At 43.6% G+C, this 16,978-nt stretch overlaps 1 long non-coding RNA gene across 1 annotated transcript in view; it reads right to left on the minus strand.

Annotated features, from left to right (window-relative positions):
- Positions 1-12,804, minus strand: part of LOC310830342 — an 84,728-nt gene extending 71,924 nt beyond the window's left edge. Inside the window, exon 1 of the long non-coding RNA XR_014557604.1 lies at positions 12,569-12,804. This is a non-coding gene — a long non-coding RNA (uncharacterized lncRNA). The remainder of the gene's footprint in view (positions 1-12,568) is intronic.
- Between the last annotated feature and the right edge of the window lie 4,174 nt (positions 12,805-16,978).

Genomic DNA, 16,978 nt, shown 5'->3' on the forward strand with positions numbered 1-16,978 from the left:
TCTAGGGGTTGCTCGTGCGTAAGTTGTCGCCACTCCTGGCTAGGTTACCTGGTTGAACCCTTTCTGTCTGGACAGCCCTTCACTTCGTGGCTGTCTCAGTCGGTGGCAGAATCTGTCAGTGGGCGTTTCTTGAACTTCTTCCAGCAAAGAAGTTCTTTGACGCCAAGTCTCCTCCTACTCTCCCTGCGCGGAAGTCTTCTGCGCAGGGAGGGTGTGGGCAGCGGAGTACCCGCGCTCTCCCCGCTGGTCTCCGGCGAAGAGTCCTGGAGCCTCCTCTCCGATTCCCCCATCTGCCCCCTTCACCACTGGTGTTACGCTGATTCCTTCCCCAGCAGATGGGCTGCCTCTCTCCCTGCTGGGACCCTCTCCGGCATCCCATTGGAGCCTTCCCTTCGCCTCTGGCTCCGATGGCTGTTCCCTGACAGCTTTCTATGAGATCTTAAAAAGAATTTTGAACTAACAAGGTAATTCATTCCCCTTGCACATTTTAAGATACATGCAGCATTGTGTAATGGTAGAAAATAAAACTGCTGGTTTTATTTATCCATACTTTTATTTACATTTTATACATTCTTTAAAAAAAATTTTTTGACAAAGTAATAATCATAAATAAATAAGAATAAAAATGTGCATCCCACCACCGAGACCATTCCCTTATAACTATCCAACCTCCCAAAATTTCAACACGTCTTGCGATGGTTTGACCCCTTTCCATTTTAGCAGTACAAATTCTACAAACACCCCCTCCCCATTTCTCCTCAAAAACCAGTGGGTAGCTGGTTGCAAGCTTGTTTAAGCTTCTCAGTATAGATTCCTGGTAAAATCCCTTATTTCCCTCTTAAAAGAATAAACACACCACAATCTTATCGAAAGTATATAAAAGAAGTTTGCTCACAGCATCATCAGTTCACAGTTGGATCCCTGAAGGCAGACTTAGTCACAAAATATACAGATGTGGGTCTATCCCATATGGAGATAGTCCCTTTGAGCTCTGTTGGCTGAAAGCCAAAAAGCTAAAAAGCTGCTCCAACAATGAGAGAAGGAGGTGCTGCGTGCCTTGCACTTTTGTTACCTGCACAGGTAAGGTCACGCCCACCATTAGTCACATGTAAAAGGAAGGATGCTCCAGCCCAGGAGGAAACAGGAAGTTTTCGACTGGCTGGATCAAACATCCCCTTTGCATGTCCACTCTAGGAAAACAAGGAATGTTGTACTTGACTGCTACTTATGTTTCACATCCCACAGAAAGGAAAGTGGTGAGTGAAGGGAGGGAGGGAGGAAGGCAGACAGATGAACTGATGGGGGGGAGGAGGAGGAGGGGTGGTGGTGGAGCAGAGCAGTCCCGACCCCAATAGCTGTGGAGGTAGTCACTGGCAGGGAGTGAAAGGTGATGAAAAGCAAACTTTCTGAGTTTCTGTCTGTGGGCTCTCTCAGGTGCAGAGGCACCAATACACCTCCTTGCCAAGGGCAAAGGGGAGCCCAAGTATACAACTGGACATAAAGAGTACAAATTATTCTCTTTCCATTCTGTCCATGTCATTCACATTTTTTCACCTGGAAAATATTCAGTGGCAAACATTCGGTAGAGTCCTAAACTAAACAACAGCCACAAAACAACTACAAACACAATCATATAGGTGCAATACCCCCCCCCAAAAAATAATAATAATAATAATAATAATCTGGGCATTAATGAGAGCACTTTCCTGTTTGGTAGAGGACATAGCCAAACCGTTTAGTGAAAATAGATGTTTACAAACAGAAAATAATTAGGCCCAACTGTCCTGTAATGCTTCCTTAATTTGGCTACTTTGGTGATTGCAAATTGGTGCAATTTGCAAGACACATGAGGCTAGCCAGGCTATTGCAGAGCTTCTATCTTTGAGCAAATTGTTCAGCATGCCAAAAAACACATGAAAGCAGAGAGGTTCTTTTGAAATACTGCCCATTTTATGTTTTCTCCTAGGATATTCAAGGGCATTTTCTCTTTCCAACTGGAGATATACGATACTGTAATGGTAGGGATACCGCTCTCGCCTACACAGGGGAAACGTACTTTTGCAATGCAGGCAAGGCATAAAATTTCATAAAAGAAGTCCCCACCTGCAGACACCACATCACTTATTCGGAGAAGTGCAAATCCAACTCTGGAAAACACTCAAATGCAAGATGCTTCAGATAACAAGGACCCGGACGTCAGAACAGTGAGTCTATTATTCAGTCATTTTTGGTTCACACTCAAATAACTTCCATGGGGCAAAGTACAGACACGATGGAAATACGCCAAATAAGCAGCAGGTTTAGCAGTTAAAGGTAAAGGTAAAGGGACCCCTGACCATTAGGTCCAGTCGTGGCCGACTCTGGGGTTGCGGTGCTCATCTCACTTTACCGGCCGAGGGAGCCGGCGTACAGCTTCTGGGTCATGTGGCCAGCATGACTAAGCCGCTTCTGGTGAACCAGAGCAGCACATGGATACGCCGTTTACCTTCCCCCCGGAGCAGTACCTATTTATCTACTTGCACTTTTGCTAGGTTGGCAGGAGCAGGGACCGAGCAATGGGAGCTCACCCCGCTGCGGGGATTCGAACCGCCGACCTTCTGATTGGCAAGTCCTAGGCTCTGTGGTTTAACCCATAGCGCCACCCACCTCCCAGGTTTAGCAGTTATTTTTATGCAATTGCAATTGCAATAAAAATAAATAAATAAGTGGTGGCTTAACTGCCCATGCTGTTGTTCAATAAATCCAATTGCTTGATGATGTGGAAAAATGACTCCAACACAGGGGAGCCATTTAGCAAGGAAACCCCCAGCTTCAGGCCACAAATTACACCTTTACCTTCACAGTGTTTTTTTTTTGTTGTTGTTGTACATGAATATTTATTGAATTTTATACCAAATAATGATAAAGGACGTGGGTGGCGCTGTGGGTTAAATCACAGAGCCTAGGACTTGCCGATCAGAAGGTCGGCTGTTTGAATCTCCACGACGGGGTGAGCTCCTGTTGCTTGGTTCCTGCTCCTGCCAACCTAGCAGTTCGAAAGAACGTCAAAGTGCAAGTAGATAAATAGGTACCACTCTGGCGCGGGAAGGTAAACGGCGTTTCCGTGCGCTGCTCTGGTTCGCCAGAAGTGGCTTAGCCATGCTGTATCCTCTCTGTCAGCTTAGCCAGTTCCACGTAGTCCATAAACTTATCTTGCCATTTTTCCTTTGTTGGTGTTTTCTCTGTTTTCCATATTTGTGCTAATAAAATTCTTGCTGCTGTTGTCACAGACATGAACAATCTCCAATTTCCCTCTCTCACAGTATATCATGATCTAAAATTCCAAGCTGGAAAAATTCTGGTTTTTTAACAAAAGTTTTCTTCAACATTTTTTTCAATTCATTATATATCATTTCCCAATATTCCTTAACCTTCTTACATTCCCACCATACATGAAAAAAGTACCACCTTTCTCTTTACATCTCCAACATATCTTAGATCTTGTTTTATACATTTCTGCAGTTTTTCCCCAGTGTGATATACCATCTATGTATCATTTTCAAATAGTTTTCTCTTAATAATACGCAATCTGTAAACTTTAAATTTGTTTTCCATAATCTTCCCCATTCCTCCAACTGTATATTATGCCCAACATCCTGAGTCCATTTTTGTGTGTGGCGATTTTACCATCTCATCTAAAGTCTCTCCATATAGCAAAATGTTATATGCTTTCTTCAGTGATTTGGTATTACTCTCCACAATTTCCTTTTGAAAGTTTGAGATAGTATAGCTGAACCCCCTTTTATTATCTTCTTTAAACTGCTCATTAATTTGTCTGTGATGCAACCAGCTTTGTAAAGTATCTTTCAAATTTTCATAACTTTTAAATTTCAAACCTTTCTCTTCTTCTATTAACAAATCTCTATATGTTGGCCAGTTTCCTTTCTTTTTAAAGCACACCGTCTTTTCATGAAAAGCTTACCACCATTACTAAGCAACCTCTGTCCTGAAAACTCCCAGGACTCCTAGCAACACGGTCTAAAAAGCCACTAGTCCATATGAACTGATATTGTCTGTACATCTTTAGAGGGAGGGAGGTTTCGCGTAAAGAATGATGAACGCTGGATATCAGATAAGGATAACTCTCTGTGCAGAGCTTTCTCACCTGCTGTCTTGTGATGGATTTGGCTTCAGAGCAATAAGGCGGCAGAAGTCTGTTCTGAGGCTTGGGGACTTTAGCTGGTATGTTTTTTTATGTTCAGTCTCACAGCTGGCACAGGTGGATTTCCAGCTATAATATGAAATAACATCCCCTGTGGAAACATTCAACCATGGTAAAACAGACAGAAATCTATTAAAAATGGGAGCGCAAAGTCAATGTTTACAGAGGGAGGTCAAATAACAGGATTCTGTTTGGTAAATGTCAGGGCTGTATAAGCAGAAAAGATCTGCAGAATTTGCATTGCTATCAAAGTGATACATGCTGAAACTCATAAATACTCAATATGTTTGGCAATTCCATTCCTCCCAAACATTAAAAATATATATTTTATAATAAAAAAAATCCCCATTTGTCGAGATTTGTGTCATTCACTCAAATCCATTTATATGGGGTTCTGTCTCCTTCACAGAAAAAGATGGAGTAAAGGCAATATCATGATTATGCAGAACATTAGGGAGCAGATGGGTTCACCCTGATGCATAGTAGATTCTCTTTTATTCCTGGCAGCTCAAGAGGATAGGATGATTATGCAATATGTCGAACGAGAGGAGAAATAACCCAGGACAGCTACAGGAGAGCTGGAGATGGTGGATGAAATTTCAAAAGAGGTCCACAGGGGAGATGCGCAGGCATTTGGTGTACGGCCATTATTATTAATTATTATAATCATGCCACTAAAAGCACACAGAAAGTGGCTTGCAAAGATTAAAATAAACAATGAGCGTTCAAAAGGCAGAAAATATTCAAAACCAACGAAAGCCAAGCTTCTACAACTGGCTGCAGACCAAAGCAGATTTAAAGCAGAAAACAGCAAGGTGGCAGAGGGGCAATTTGAGCCATTCACATGTCTCTTCCCTCCTTGCCCATCCCTGGCAAAATACAATGTGGTCAAGAATGCAATATACTATAATTAGGGCGGCAATGTTTAGCTGATTAATTAACATCTGGCCCTGACCTGCGCAGGTGAAGCAGTAGCGAGTCAAGAAAACTCGCTTGAGTTGTAATGTGTAGTTTTTCCCTTGGAGAGGCACAAACTGGGAATCTTGGCAGTGGCAAAACTTTGGGTGGGGTGAGGGGTCTTATCCATTTTTTGCACCCACAGTTTCACCTCCTCCCTCCCCTCTACTGAGAGCCAGTGTACGAGTGGTAGACTCGTAATCTGGTGAACCGGGTTCGTATCTCTGCTCCTCCACATGCAGCTGCTGGGTGACCTTGGGCTACTCACACTTCTCTGAAGTCTCTCAGCCCCACTCACCTCACAGAGTGTTGTGGGGGAGGAAGGGAAAGGAGAATGTTAACCGCTTTGAGACTCCTTCGGGAAGTGATAAAGTGGGATATCAAATCCAAACTACTCCTCCTCCTCCTCTTCTTCTTCTTCCTCTTCTTCTTCTTCTTCTTCTTCTTCTTCTCCTTCTCCTTCTCCTTCTCCTTCTTCTTCTACCTCAGCTTCTTTCAATGGAAAACCAGAAGGCAAGAGAAGGGCCTTCTCATGAACAAATTAGTGGCTACATTTTTTAAGGCACACAATCTACCATGACTACTTCAGCCACATTTAAACCGAGGAGTGTGCAGCAAAGTGGGGGCGGGGACTGATTTTTTTTTTGACGCAACATCAGCTGTGGAATGATGTAGAACCACTAATATTAGGCTTTCCCCTGTTTAGTAGATAAATAAATAACTCCTGACCAACAGTTTTCAAATTCTTTACCTTCTTCACGAAATGTTTTCTGCATTGACTTGTCTGCTGTAAAAATATCTGCCACAGAACTAGTGAACCTTACATGTAAATTAGATAACAGAAAATTAGTTTGAAATCTTGATATGCTTCCAAGAAAACTCAAGATTCTCCAGAACATCCATTACAGTAGGTCACATTGTGGCAAACATATGGTGGAATTATAGCACATGAGAAGGGAGTACTGTGATCTATACTGACCCCAGCAGTAACCCATCCATTTGTATGGCAGGTCTAATTATGACACTTATAGCTCGGCTGGCTTTAACGTAAACTGTTTTTTCTCCTCCACAATTAACTGTCATTTAAGTCTACTGGGGTCTGACATACAGTAAATCTGTGCTATCAGGTAGATTGTTTCGCTTCCCCTATGGATTATAAATTACAGCTTTTGGAAACACAATAGTTTGCTTCGTTCACATTCGATTCTATTAATAAAAAATGAACCTGCAAAAAAACCACCCTTGCTAACATTTATGAGAAAGCAGATCTTTTTATTATTGCGTGCCATGTCAAATCCTCTCTTTTTGTAACAAATGGATTTTTGTTGAACAAGCTGTTTGGTATATCCATACTATTAGACAACATTAGTTGGTATGATATTACAGCAAAATAATGTGTTTATATTCCTGAGTGTGCAAAAGTTTAATATGACTTTAATATGAGTGCTAGCCTTAATTATGATACTGAACATCAAGTTAAACCCCTGCCTTGCAGAGGTGGATTAATTTCTTCTCCAATACTTTCTTGTCTCAGATCAACTTCTGTTGGAAAATAGAAACTTTTGAACTGGTGTGTGTGGAGGGGATAATAATCTGACAAAGTTTTAACTTAATTTCTTTAGAAAGATTTGTAGGCTATTTAATCATAAAATTATAAGCAGGGTCCTAAAGATCACACCAACCCGAATGCATCATCAGCTACAGACCTGTCCCAGCTGCAAACTATTAAAAACACAAGAAAAGGCCATACTGGGTCAGATAAAAGCTTACTTGGTCCAGCATCCTGCTCCCAAAGTAGCCCATCAGATTCCTGTGGGACACTGCAGCAGACTGAAGCTCAGTAGGTCACAGTATTATCAGGAGACTGCAATGACCTGGGCGGACTGTATCAGAAAAGGCGGTCTCTCTCCGATAATGTGGGAGATAGTTACTTAAGGGTTTATAAACTCAAACCATACACTCAGTTTTTCCCCAAGGTACAGATTACACCAAGAGAGCCTATATCATGGGTGAGGAACCTGATTTGGCCAGCAAGCTTATCCTTACCTTCCATATCCAAATCTGGCAGGTGGGTGGGGCCTTCCCCTGCCAGTCACTTGACATCCTAATGACATCAAGTGATGATTGTCAGTACTTCAGAGCACTTCAGAGCTTGCAATAAGTGCTGCACAAGGTGTTGAAATAGGGTTGCCATGCTTCCGGATTTCTAAGGGGGGATTTCTGAAAGGCGGTGCTTGGTCCTTGTCCTGGATCTCAGGCAAGTCAGTGTTGCTGGGGTCTTTCTAAAAATAAAGCCCAACAACTTTTGGATTGTTCTGGTTTTTACTTTTTGAAAAATGGTCAGTCACGATCAATGACAGGGATGAGTTGTGAAATCAAGTTCCCCACAGTATACTGAGATGATCCAGTCACTTTTGCCCCACACCTGACATCACATACAACATAAGGCGTGGGTCAGGTGAGTATGGGGGAATGACCTCTCAGGCCAAATTGAGGACCTGTGGCACCAGGCCAGATTTGGCCCACACTCCAGAGGTTCCATCCTGGTCTCCTATGCAAGGAGGCATGACCCCATTCCCTCTACCTTGAATTCATGTATGCACTAAAATACCGTTCGTACAGCGTACGAGAGAAGGGGAGCACCCAGGTTTTAAAAGGATTAAAGTGTTATTCAGCCACACCCTCCCTTGGTCTGTTCTGCTCTACATAGATGTTTTGAGGGTCAGGATCAGCTTCAGGACTCCTAAAAATAAGACACAGTCAAACCCCACATTACTAATGGGAGAGTCATTGCAATATAAGGACTGTATCCTTGTTTGGGTTGTTTCAATGGTTAATTACTCCTGTTGTTAAGAAGTTGTAGTTTATGCCTCGACTCTAGCTTTATTGCCAACTCCCAGGGCTCCTTTCAACCTGGCCCTCCTACATTAGAAGCCGGCATTAAGAGAAAAGGCAATGCTTTCTGAGTGTTGTATTGAGCTGTAATAGCTACTTTCCTGGTCATAAAATGAAACCAGCCAAGCCAATGTTCCATTATTACGCTGCACATGAAACATAGCGGAGAAACGCTTCCCATCATTTGTATTTTACAGATCAACGCTACTTAAAAAACCAAAGCAAACCAAAAAATAGTGCTGCGGTGACTTTTCCGTGTTCTTAGTTTTTAAAAATTGCCCCTTCAAAGGAAGTTTGTTATTATTACTTGGTCAAAAGCATTACTGACTCCCCCCCCCCCTGTTTTCTCACAATAATACCCTGTTAGTTTCAATAATGTTTGATTTATATTTTGGAGTTTTGAAAGCTGGGCTGCTACTGTTGCTTATGATGATGATTCCATGGTTTCCATAAAGAAAGATGATACGCAGTTCCATACAGCCAGTAGGCTAGCACATTCAGAAATGGAGGAATTATATGTGAGAAGCACACCACACATTTAAAGCACTGTGCTACCACTTTAAACAGTCATGGCTTCCCCAAAAAATTCTGGGAGTTGCAGTTTGTGAAGGGTGCTGAGAATTCTTAGGAGACTCCCTATTCCCCTTCCCAAAGCACCAGTTCTCTGTGAAGAAGGATTGGTTGTTGAACCAGTCCAGGGACTGTAGCAAAAGTAGATTGCCACCAAACAGTAGCACAGTGGTTCCACACCCTCTCCTGCCCTTCAGATCTTCTCTGCTGAAAATCACTCCCACCCTGCCGTTCTGTTATGGCTGTTTGCCTTTTAATACATTGCTGAGCTATGTGTGTTCATGACCTGGAGATCCCATGTCTCTTAGAAACAGGGGGGAAAGCACATTAGTTAACACAGACAAACGACTTCTATCTTTTTGAAGATTAAGCACCTGGGCATGTGTCAATCATGGCACTTACCTTTTCTGGCTGTTGGATCCACAGTTATCTAAAATGCCACATTCCTCTAAGTTCAATTGAGGAAGCATATAGATCTGCACAGTCTGAATGGGACAAGTTGATGCTCTCAAATTCTGTGGGAGAAGATAGGGATTTGTGGAACTGGGGAGTGAAGTGAATCTGCATTTGATTGTGCTGAAGATTACCATGGCATCTGAAATCAATTAAAAAAAAAGATTTTTGAGATTGTGATGGGTTACTTGAAATCTAAAACAGATACAGTGGTGCCTCGGGTTACAAACACCTTGGATTACAAACACTTCAGGTTACAAACTCTGCTAACCCAGAAATAGTACCTCAGGTTAAGAAATTTACCTCAGGATGAGAACTGAAATCGCGCGCTGGTGGTGCAGCAGGCCCCATTAGCTAAAGTGGTACCTCAGGTTAAGAATGGTTTCAGGTTAAGAATGGACCTCTGGAATGAATTAAGTACGTTAGCAGAGGTACCACTGTACACTTGAAAAATGTATTTGTTCATTTTATTCTAAATGTCCTGGGTCTTTTTGCAGCATAGATGCTGAAAATTGATTGATAGGCAACCGCCAGTCTCGGGAGGCAATGGAGGAGTGTGTCAATGGGGGTGAAGTCAAATTGTTGGAAGGTTATAGCACCTGCTATGGTTGTAGAGGGGATGCAGGTGGCGCTGTGGTCCAGTTGTGAACAACTCTGGGGTTGCAGAGCTCATCTCGCTTTACTGGCTGAGGGAGCCGGCGTTTGTCCGCAGACAGTTTTTCCGGGTCATGTGGCCAGCATGACTAAGCCGCTTCTGGCGAACCAGAGCAGGGCACAGAAACGCTGTTTACCTTCCCGCCGGAGCGTTACCAATTTATCTACTTGCACTTTGACGTGCTTTCAAACTGCTAGGTTGGCAGGAGCAGGGACCGAGCAACGGGAGCTCACCCCGCCGACCCCAAGAGGCTCAGTGCTTTAGACCACAGTGCCACCCGCATCCCATATGATTTAAAAGGGGTTAATTTCATATAGGAGTGCCAATTCATTTTGTTTATATTTTGTTTATATTTTGACGGGAACACTGATGTGTAGGCCGGTGGTCGTGTTTCGACAACAGAGTCCTCATATATTTGAATATTTCCATCTGCTTGATTGTTTCACTGTTGATAGAGCATTTTCATTAATGTGGTCTTTTACTAATTTTTGAAAGTGCTTCTCTTTTGCTAACAGATTCATGCTTATGCTACGGCTGTCAACCACTTAAAGAATTTTAATGATACATGTGCGCTCAAATGCAAGTCCCACAAAATTCAATGGGGCTGACTCTCATTTGTTAAGTGGGTAACCGGCATGCAGTCTGAAATCTTACTTCAAAACGAAAAATGATATGATAGCAGGATAAAAGCACAGTGCTAAAATACCAAACCATCACAGCACAAAAAGGTAACACAAATACTAAACAATTTACAGAAATGCTTTTGTTGTTGTTTAGTCGTTTAGTCATGTCCGCCTCTTTGTGACCCCATGGACCAGAGCACGCCAGGCACTCCTGTCTTCCCCTGCTTCCCGCAGTTTGATCAAACTCATGCTGGTAGCTTCGAGAACACTGCCCAACCATCTCGTCCTCTGTCATCCCCTTCTCCTTGTGCCCTCCATCTTTCCCAACATCAGGGTCTTTTCCAGGGAGTCTTCTCTTCTCATGAGGTGGCCAAAGTATTGGAGCCTCAGCTTCAGGATCTGTCCTTCCAGTGAGCACTCAGGGCTGATTTCCCTCCGAAAGGATAGGTTTGATCTTCTTGCAGTCCATGGGACTCTCAAGAGTCTCCTCCAGCACCATGATTCAAAAGCATCAATTCTTTGGCAATCAGCCTTCTTTATGGTCCAGCTCTCACTTCCATACATCACTACTGGGAAAACCATAGCTTGACTTAAACGGACCTTTGTCGGCAAGGTGATGTCTCTGCTTTTTAAGATGCTGTCTAGGTTTGTCATCGCTTTTCTTCCAAGAAGGCCCCCACATTTGGAGCCTCATGGGCTCATCCGGACTGCCTTGTATGCCAGATTTATAGGCACAGGTCTGTGCTTTAAAGTTCTGTGTCTGCCCTCCCCCTACCACAAAGAGGGACCCCATCTAACTTCTCTAGAAAAGGAGTTCCAAAGTTTGGGAGCAGCCACCAAGAAGGCCCTGGTGACTAAGCCAGGAGGCAGTCACAGTCTTACTTACACCACCACACATTTGTCAGGTCTCCCTTTTCTCTTTTGGTGTGCATAAGACTCCAAATGAAGACGGCTGGAACATGCTTAGAGCTCCAAAACCCGTGTTCCAGCCTTGATATGAGATGGAATCCACCTTGCTTATATATTCTCCTGCTAAATTAAACTCCAACCATTTGCATCAACAGCAGTCTATCTAGTTCAGGGGTCAGCAAACCTTTTCAGCATGGTCCACTGTCCCTCAGACCTTGTGGGGGGCTGGACTATATTTTGAAAAAAGTAAATGATTGAATTTCTATGCCCCACAAATAACCCAGAGATGCATTTTAAATAAACGGACACATTCTACTCATGTAAAAACACACTGATTCCGAGACCATCCATGGGCCAGATTTAGAAGGCGATTGGGCCTTAGTTTGCCTACCCATGATCTAGTTTGTCACTGCTATGGTCTACAAACCCCTGGAGTAAGAGACAAGAAACCTGGGGTTCATCCCCAGACTATGATGAAGAATTCTTCTTCATAAAGAGGGGGGAAGGTTGTTGGGTTTTGGCAAAACTCAAGGTGTCAAAGCACCTGTATGGACCTACAGAGGGTGCTGGCTGTACCTAACAAATGAGCAGTGCTTCCTGCGACTGCTGTTATTGTAAAACAGGTTTCACAGAGGAAATCCTATATAGTATAATTGATGGTGATGATCACTATTATTATATAATTAATAATAAGCGCATCAGTCAGGTGGATGAAAGTCTTGGCTGCAGATATTTCTGGTCATCCCTGTCTTTCATCGCACGAGCATCTCATCTTTTCCTCCTTTTATTTGAAAATTACGGCATGCAGTTGGCAATCAGCAATAGGGGTTATTTCACTGCAATTCCCATTAGGGGTTCTTCTTGCTTGTATGCTGCAAATTTTACTTCTCTCTCCCCCCCCCCTTCTCTCCTGATGCCAAGGATAATTACACAGGGAGAAAAGAAAAGCACCACAGTGCAAGATTTTCAGATACAATTTCCCTGGGGCTATGGCCAATAAGATTTTAATCTTGAAGAAACTCTGGACCCCCCAAGGCTCCTCTAATTTTGAATTCTTAAATGGAAACTTGAATAAGGATGCGTGTAAACATATTCTAATTTGAAAGGGTTATAGCGGAGTAATCTTAGAAAAAGAAAGGAACAATATGTTCGTCTTTCCATCATTATCAAGTAATGCGGATCAGATTGCCTGAAAGGAAGATAGGAAATTCCCAAACTATGTTTAATAGCCCTTTGAACAAGCGATTCATGTTCAAATGGCTGAGTGGAAGACTTGGGCCAGAAAAATAGCTCACACACAAGCACCTTGTGTGGTGTAGTGGTTAAGAGTGGTAGACTCGTAATCTGGTGAACCGGGTTCACTTCCTCGCTCCTCCACATGCAGCTGCTGGGTGACCTTGGGCTAGTCACTTCTCTGAAGTCTCTCAGCCCCACTCACCTCACAGAGTGTTTGTTGTGGGGGAGGAAGGGGAAGGAGAATGTTAGCCGCTTTGAGACTCCTTCGGGTAGTGATAAAGCGGGATATCAAATCCAAACTCTTCTTCTTCACCTGCAAATTCAGTCTTCATAAGACCATAAGCCCTCCTGGATCCCTCTAGCACAGCATCCTCTCATTTGCTATCACCAGCCATAGAGTCATAGAATTGTAAACTTGGAAGAGGTCTGCCTAAAGGTTGTCTAGTGACTAGTCCAACCCCCTGCAATGCAGGAATTTCAGCTAAAGCATCCATGGCAGATGGCCATCCAAACTCTGCTCAAAAACCTCCAAGGAAGGAGAGTCCACAGCCTCTCGAGGGAGTCCATTCCACTGTCAAACAGCTCTTGCTGTCAGAAGCTCTTCCTGGTATTTAGTTGGAATCTCTTTTCTTGAAGTCATCAACTCGAGTCATACCCTCCAGAGCAGGCAAAAAAAAATAAGCTTGCTTCATTCTCCATGTGACAGCCTTTTAGGTATTTGAAGATGGCTATCATCTTCTCAATCTAAATGTTTCTGGGAAGCCCACAAGGGAACCCAGTTTTGCCCTCAGCAGTTGATATTCAAAGGTATACAGCCTCAGAACATGAAGCTCTGAATATGGAAGGTTCATCCTGTTTCACCACCTGCAGTGAAATGGGAAGGTACTGGTACTGGGAAGGTCCCCGCTTCTTACTGCCAAAGCCTCCTTTGGTCCTGTGTTAGGGCAAGATCTCACAAGGTTTCATGATATTTCAGTGAGATCTCACTAGAAGCCGCCAGTGCTTCTTTGCTGGCAGTGGAGGTGCCCATGGGGACCCCACCTCTTGGAGTTCCAGCACCCTAAATGACTGCCTCAGCCCACCTCCAATCCCTTTTTAAACTATCATTATGGTATTTGCCTTGTCTTTGGCGGTTGGAGGATGGATGGTGGCTAACAGATTGAGGTTGAATCCTGAAAAGACAGAAGCACTGTTTTTGGGGGACAGGAGACAAGCAGGTGTGGAGGAATTCCTGGTCCTGAATGGGGCCACGGTGCTCCTGAAGGACCAGGTGCGCAGTCTGGGAGTCATTTTGGACTCACAGCTGTCCATGGAGGCGCAGGTCCATTCTGTGTCCAGGGCAGCTGTCTACCAGCTCCATCTGATACGCAGGCTGAGACCCTATCTGCCTGCCGACTGTCTGGCCAGAGTGGTGCATACTCTAGTTATCTCTCACTTGGACTACTGCAATATGCTCTCTGTGGGGCTACCTTTGAAGGTGACCTGGAAACTAGAACTAATCCAGAATGCAGCAGCTAGACTGGTGACTGGGAGCGGCCGCTGAGACCACATAACACCAGTCTTGAAAGACCTACCGGTACATTGGCTCCCAGTACGTTTCCAAGCACAATTCAAAGTGTTGGTGCTGACCTTTAAAGCCCTAAATGGCCTCAGCCCAGTATACCTGAAGGAGCGTCTCCACCTCCGTTGTTCTACCCAGACACTGAGGTCCAGCGCCAAGGGCCTTCTGGTGGTTCCCTCACTGCGAGAAGTGATGTTACAGGAACCAGGCAGAGGGCCTTCTTGATAGTGGCACCCGCCCTGTAGAACACCCTCCCACCAGATGTCAAAGGGGAAAAAAAACAACTGCCAGACTTTTAGGAGACATCTGAAGGCAGCCCTGTTTAGGGAACCTTTTAATATCTGAAGGACTATTGTATTTTAATATTTTGATGGAAACAGCCCAGAGTAGCTGGGGAAACCTAGCCAGATGGGCGGGGTATGTATGTATGTATAAATAAATAAATAAATAATTTGATATCCAGATAGCAACCAAACCTGGTGAGAACAGGGCTGCATGACTTTAGAATGTGCTTTAAGATTCTAAGGGAAAGAACCTTTGAAAACATGACAAAGTGCTGACATTCACCACAAGGGTTGCCCACTCAAGATACATTACAGAACAAGATGGAAGAAAGGGGGGGGGGAGAGAGACTATTACTGGCTTCCTTTGCCCATGATCACATCAGGGTGATGGACATTGGAGTCCCAACCTGGAACCTTCAGCTGAATGGTGGGTAAGAAAATCTACTGACAACATCTGGAGGACCACCCATGTTTGCCAGCTGTATTTTATAGCAACCTTAACCTCATGACGGTCATTAACAGGTACATTTCGCAAAAAGGTTTCCCTTTACCATTTCCTCAGAAGCCACCTACCATTTTTTCCTTGCATATCAAGATCTGGCAATCCTTTTGCAATGAGACAGAAGTCAAATGCCTTATAGTTTTGGGTGGTGTGTAAGCATTAACACTCTCTGCTGGAAGGGCTGCCCTCCTTGCTCCTTCTCTTCATGAATTTAAATCTTTTGGAGCCAGCAGTGAGACGATCTGCATGGTGACATCAGACTGCCAGGTCCCAGGAATACCCATAGCGCCTTACTAGAAATAATTCAGGGACAGAGTAAAAAAACCAAAACCTTATTGTATGTGGTTTCTGGTTTAATGACCGCTGTTGCCCTTTTGGTTATTGCCATCTTACTGTTTGTGCTACTTTTAATTTTTATCGACCGCACCTCGCCTTGAGTGCTTTTAGTAGGAATGTGAATAATACATTTGAAAAATAAATAATGATTGCTATAACAAGATTAGGATGAAATTGGACAACAGGAGCAAATAGTTTGTCTCCATGTGGCCAGACTGGGTGGGACTGGACACCAAGGAAAAAGCCTTGGTTGTGGAGCATTGTCTATAAGACGAGATGTAGTGAAATTAAGGAGACCCAAGGAATTTAACCCTTGTAAATTATTATATAAAATGACCCGATTTCCACCGCTCAGACTAATGTGTGGATCAGAACTTTGCTACCACGTGATTTCACACTTTACAGAATGTTGCATAAATGTCTTCTTGTCAGTTTAATTGTATCAATATATACATTTATTTGGAGGGAACATACATATTTAAATACATATTTTGAAAGCCAATGCACATTCAAATATGTATTTTAAGAGAGAGTATGCATTTAAATACATATTTTGACAGGATTTTCAGCAGTGGGGATAGCAATGTAGGAACAGAATAAATTCTGAGCAAAAACATGTGAAAACAGCACAGACCAGAAATAGATTAAACCACCTCAAAGTGAGTGACTTGTAAGCAGCCTGATTCATAAGCAGTGTTTATATCATGATTTTGTGGGAGCATAATAAAACACAGAATGTGGTTGACAGCATGGAATCCACCTTCCTGGAAACCCCATTTTATTCTTTGAAAGGGCATATTTCTAGTTCCTACGGCTATAAATATGTGGCTTGAAAGTGTGCAGTCAATGTTTGCTCAAAATAGTGATGCTTCAGTATCCTTCCTCATCCCACCACTAGGAACCTGATGCTTCTAGGAGTCCAGCCTGATATACGGTAACTTTAGCATGTTTGAATTTGCATGAGGGGGCTAAACTGTAGAGTAAGCTGTCCTGCCAGGCTTAACCTTTGTCATCACTTCCCATCTTGAGATGAAATCAGTCACCAAGCCTTTTTTATCCCTGCCTCCATGTGGACTTCAGTATGTAATGCGCTCTGAACTGGCACCACATGGCTTTAATCAGCCTTTTTCATTTGTTTGTTTGTTTCAGAACAGAGTCTGAAACTAGCATTTTTCTTTATCAGTAGTTTAGAAACATTTACCCTTTGTAACTAAGCAACAATTTATCGGCCTGTGCATCTTTTTTGACAGCTGAGTGGAAAAGCATATGAATTTGACCTTTGAAGAGCTTTGTAAGTAAACTATTTGATGATGTACCCAACAGGTGGTCTATCTCTACGCTAGGAAACTGGGGTACCTTGGAAATAACTTTTAAAAGGGGACATTTTGGCAGGGGCATTCCGAGGAGGGGTGCAGTTCACTCCGGGCGCCATTCCAAAGGGGTGTGTGACAAGATGCCAACCCCTGATCAGTGGCACCCCTAGGGTGTGAGCTGCTCGCCGCATGCCCCCCCCCAGGATGCATGCCATGCTCCTGGGGTGCACGCCATGCCCCCTGGGACGAGCACCGCTCAGGGTAGCAGGACAGGTTGGTTCACCTCTGCATTTTGGGACTTACTGGAACGGCACATTTTAAAGGTTTTGCAGCCTATATTCCCACGCTTATCTCTGCTGCATGTTTTCTGTTGTCAAATCTCTGTTGGGGTTCTCTCACCATAGAGTACTTGCCCTAAACTTGGTTCATGGATTCCTGGATTCCATCAATCCGTAAGTTTTGCAAAAGTCAAAAGCAGGAGGA

This window comes from Podarcis gaigeae (assembly GCF_964106915.1).
Source record: "Podarcis gaigeae genome assembly, chromosome: 13".
NCBI lineage: Eukaryota > Metazoa > Chordata > Lepidosauria > Squamata > Lacertidae > Podarcis > Podarcis gaigeae.